Genomic DNA, 5,000 nt, shown 5'->3' with positions numbered 1-5,000 from the left:
ATTCATAGAAAAATAAATATTTATCGGAATCGCTATTATAATATATCAAAAAAATCCTTGCGAAAAGGCCTTTCCAACGAGTATAAGTTTGCTGGATTCCGACGAGTAACGAAGGAGTAAAGGCCCAGTATGCTTGGTTAAAAAATTGATGTTTCCTTGTGAAAATAGGCAAAACAATAACTTTGCACTATAAGGGGGAGGGTTGAGCTCCTTCCCCAGAGCGTGCACAGCACTTGTGCTGGCACGTTCCCTAGTGCTCGCCAAGCACCATAGGGCATCCAAAGGGCAAAGCTCGGCCTACTACATGATGGGAAGCTTCTAATATGTCGGAATACGAAGAGATTTCGTGCGACCCGAAGCTCGGCTCGGGCGTCCCGGCCTGTCCCGAGCTGTGCCGAGCGCGTCCCAGGCCGTCCCGAGCCAAGTCTCGGGCGTCCCAGGCCGTCCCGAGCCAAGTCTCGGGCGTCCCAGGCCGTCCCGAGCCAAGTCTCGGGCGTCCCGAGCTGTAGCGAGGGCGTCCCAGGCCGTCCCGAGCCAAGTCTCGGGCGTCCCAGGCCGTCCCGAGCAAAGTCTCGGACGTCCCAGGCCGTCCCGAGCAAAGTCTCGGACGTCCCAGGCCGTCCCGAGCAAAGTCTCGGGCGTCCCAGGCCGTCCCGAGCTGTGCCGAGGCCGTCCCAGTGTCACGGCCTTTTTGTCACGTTAGGTCGACCCGGCATATTATGCTCAAAGACACGGGTCGATAGTGCGGAATATCAAATCCTAACGTACCGTGCGGCGCTATGTATTCCCTCCTAACACATAGCCAGCCTTCCCGAACATATTCGGAGCATCTCGACTATCAAGTCATCTTGGTTCCCAACCAATAATGCGGCATGACACCAACGTGTCCCAACCTACGAGCATAGCTCGAGCCGTCCCGTATAACGCTTCCTTGAGTCATAGACTCTCGCCCACTATAAAGGATACCAACATATGTGCGGAGCACACCAAGCCACGTATGCGGATCTTGCCATCTAGTCTCAAGCATCCGGCACCTTATCATCTCGGCTTACCATCCGGACATTGGGCATAGGAGCATCCATCTCTAATAAGCTACCTCATGCCCAACATAGCACATCAAGGCTTGACACCTTGAATAGCTCAATCCTCCTTATGGACTATGCTAGCACGACGCACGCCTCGCCATGGCATGAGAACATGCAACACCTTTTCCAAAGGAACCCGCAGTAACCTATCTCCAGGTACTGTCCCGAGCCATTTCCTATGACAAGGGAACCCGTGCAATATGCTTCTCTCGCATACGCTAGGCCGGCCTCATGGGTTGCGCCACGAGGATGCTCACTTTCGTGCATACCATGCTAAGGATGGGCGAGCTCCCATCCACGAGGTCTTGGCATATGCTGGATGCATATGAGGAAGGGAGACCACCCCCTCCTAAGGTGCAAACTTCTTGTTTTGCCTATTTCCACAAGGAAACATCAATCCTTTTAACCAGGCATACTCTCGTCCAAATGACCCTTCGTATCCTTGACAAAGTCTTGAATGCCACGGGCGTCCCGTGCATGGCCTAAGGAAGCTTGCTTGGCACTCTTGCCCTATCTCGACCTCGTATTCGGCCCTACGGCCTATATGCTCGTACGTGCTCCTAGCACTCGTCACGTCATATGCATGCTCAACAATATGCACGTGACATACTCCCCCACTTGTAATGTCGACGTCCTCGTCGACTAAGTTTGGAGTACTTCAATCTTCTGCCTCAACTCCGATGCTACCACTGCACCTTCATGTCTTCGGCATACCGCACCTCCGTGCGAACTACACAGTCTCATCGTGTAGGCATCCCGCAGGATTACTTCAGTCTTCGGCTCTGCATCTTCCAATGCCTTAGGATAATGGTCTTCCGTACCATTCATCCATGCTCAATGTCGCTTCTCTGTTGCAGCCTCCGCCGCTCCTCGAACTCAGGTACCTCACCTCTTCGGCTTCACCTTGAGTTGGCATCTCGATTGTCACCTCCTATCTCTGCTTTTGTGACCAATCTTGCCATGCGTATCGCAGTGAACTGCGACACAACTCATCACCCTGGTACCTCAGCAAACGTTGCCTTCACCCGAGTTAGCATCTCGACGCCCCTGCGTCTTGCCATGTGCTCGCAACGTTACCATCGCGAAGCAACTCGTCTTCAATGTCACTTACCTCTGGATCAGACCCAACGTACCCATGTACTCCACGTTCTGACTCCTTGGTTTGCTTGTTCATTGAGACCCTCGTTTCGACCACTGTCCCCAACATCAAGTGCACTCTAGTACCAACGTATCCACTACTTGTACCCTTGAGTGTATGTCACTTGAACTCTTCGCAATGTCGCCCCTCTCTCGACGACCCTTGCCTCGTATGCGCCTCCGCGCCTGCACCTCTGTGCACATCTCAAACTCGCGCCTCCGCGCTTGCGCCACATGCGCTCGGCATCATCTGTGCCATCCCTTCCTCGGGAAATTGTTGTGTTGCCTTCGATGTCCACTAAACGAGCAAGGTAGCTTCTCTCCACGAGAACTACATGGTACCAAACCATCCACCATCGGCATACTCTTGGGAACGTCCTCTCTGACTACATCCAGACACACACTTGCCATTTAATCTTTGGCGATGCTCCTTAACCCGAGCATCTTGGTAGGCTCGTGTCCCTCTTGAACACAACCGAACGTACCACCGCATAAGTTCCAACACATCTTATGCAGCACCATACGGTTTACAACTCGACTTCAAACTCGACGTTGTCATATATCTCTGACGATCTGAACTTGGTTCCAACTATCACCAGAATTGGACGATGCTTAATGTCACCACGACACACCATCCTGAAATCCCATAACGTGAGCTGATCTCTTCTCAGTCACCACGTACTCATTGCACACTGTAGGCTTGAACTCGGTTCCAACTTACCTCCAATGCATAACTCAAACATGGGCCGATCTACTTCAGATACAACGACCCCCATATTACTTGACGGCTTGAACTCGGTTCCAACTACCATCAGTACTTCACTTGGTCTCGTGAATCTGTCATCTAGACTTCACACCAATATGTCCATAAGCTTCAATGTTGGTTTCGGCTTATAGCACTCATGCGACATACCACACACAAACGTGCTAGCATATCCATGTCTCATCTCAAGTGAGTCCATCCTCTTTGGAACTCAAATGCGCTTAGCATACACCGTGCCGAACTCTATCGTGCACCATACCACATAAGCACAACTTGATCTAGCACCAACTTGTCCAACGATGTACTCTGTCCATCTATCTTACTCTTTGACCACTGTCTTCTGTAAGTAGCTTGAACTCACAACATCACAAGTCACTCGATGCTACCTTCGGCTTAAGCATAAGAGAGTATCCTTCAACACCTTGTTGCCATACCCTGCTCTAACGCTCAAGTATCACTCGGATCAACATAGCTCCACTCTAGGATGCCAATCCAACAAGCTTACTCAGACTAGCTTACCACAAGCTCTCAGCCTGACTCTACTTGCCATCTTGGTAAGCTTCTTATACCAAGCATGTTGTCCACTTCAAGGACTCTATATCATGATGTACCCAATGCGCACCAAATCGTACTGAGCATTACTGCACTAAGCTCGCACACGACTCACCGTGCCATTCTCGGTTCATCCCTTCTCTGCACTTGTCCTTACCTCTAAAGGACTCAAGCATATATGGTACCTTCTTGTATACCAAGTCACACTGAACTCTTACAGCTTGCACATGACTTCTTGTGTCAATACGGTTCCATCTCATATCTAGCATATGTCCTTCATCTCAAAGGAACATAGACCCAAGTATAGCTACCACCGTAGCATCCGTGCACACGGCCTATTCCTTCCATCGGAACTCTCGTCGCCTTATGCACCATGCATCCCTCGACAAAGGTCCCATCCTGTATCACAGCTTCAGAGACCTTATCATCTTGAATGCATCTCACTCTGAAAGCCTTCGCTTGGAATCATGCTCTCAACGTAGCTCTTCATACACACTCCAGTATACCACATACCATAGTGGGAGAATCACTAAGCTCTTTGTCAACTCTTCGAGCATAGATACCATCTCTTTGAACCTGCCGTCCAGGCTCTGGAAGTATGCTTCCAAACATCCCACATGTTCTTAGGCATATCTTCATGCTTGTCCTCTCAAGCTCCCAAAACATATCCATTTGCCACAATCACTAGGCTCTTGGAACACATCTTGTAGCTATCCAGCTCTTGATCCATCTATCCCAAGGACCAGAGCAATATACACTTTGGCCTATCCACTAGGCTATTACACCAACTGTTAAATGGTTATCAGGATGCAATACATCTTCACTCGTGCATCTCCATCCTGCAGCTCAGGCTCTGACATCCATTTCTCATCTAGGATCAGAGCGCAATACTCTAGCTTGTCATCCAAGCTCTGATCACAATTCTCATATGGGATCAGAACACAATCCATTAGCTTGCTCTTCAAGCTCTGATACCAATTGTCAAATAGGTATCAGAGGGTAATATATCTTTAGCCTTTCGTCTAGGCTCTGATACCAATTGTCACGGCCTTTTTGTCACGTTAGGTCGACCCGGCATATTATGCTCAAAGACACGGGTCGATAGTGCGGAATATCAAATCCTAACGTACCGTGCGGCGCTATGTATTCCCTCCTAACACATAGCCAGCCTTCCCGAACATATTCGGAGCATCTCGACTATCAAGTCATCTTGGTTCCCAACCAATAATGCGGCATGACACCAACGTGTCCCAACCTACGAGCATAGCTCGAGCCGTCCCGTATAACGCTTCCTTGAGTCATAGACTCTCGCCCACTATAAAGGATACCAACATATGTGCGGAGCACACCAAGCCACGTATGCGGATCTTGCCATCTAGTCTCAAGCATCCGGCACCTTATCATCTCGGCTTACCATCCGGACATTGGGCATAGGAGCATCCATCTCTAATAAGCTACCTCAT

The sequence above is a fragment of the Eschscholzia californica genome, unplaced genomic scaffold (assembly GCF_041429995.1).
Source record: "Eschscholzia californica isolate CP2 unplaced genomic scaffold, dmEscCali1.0.p SCAF_97, whole genome shotgun sequence".
Lineage (NCBI taxonomy): Eukaryota > Viridiplantae > Streptophyta > Magnoliopsida > Ranunculales > Papaveraceae > Eschscholzia > Eschscholzia californica.
Note: the sequence above shows the minus strand (reverse complement) of the source record.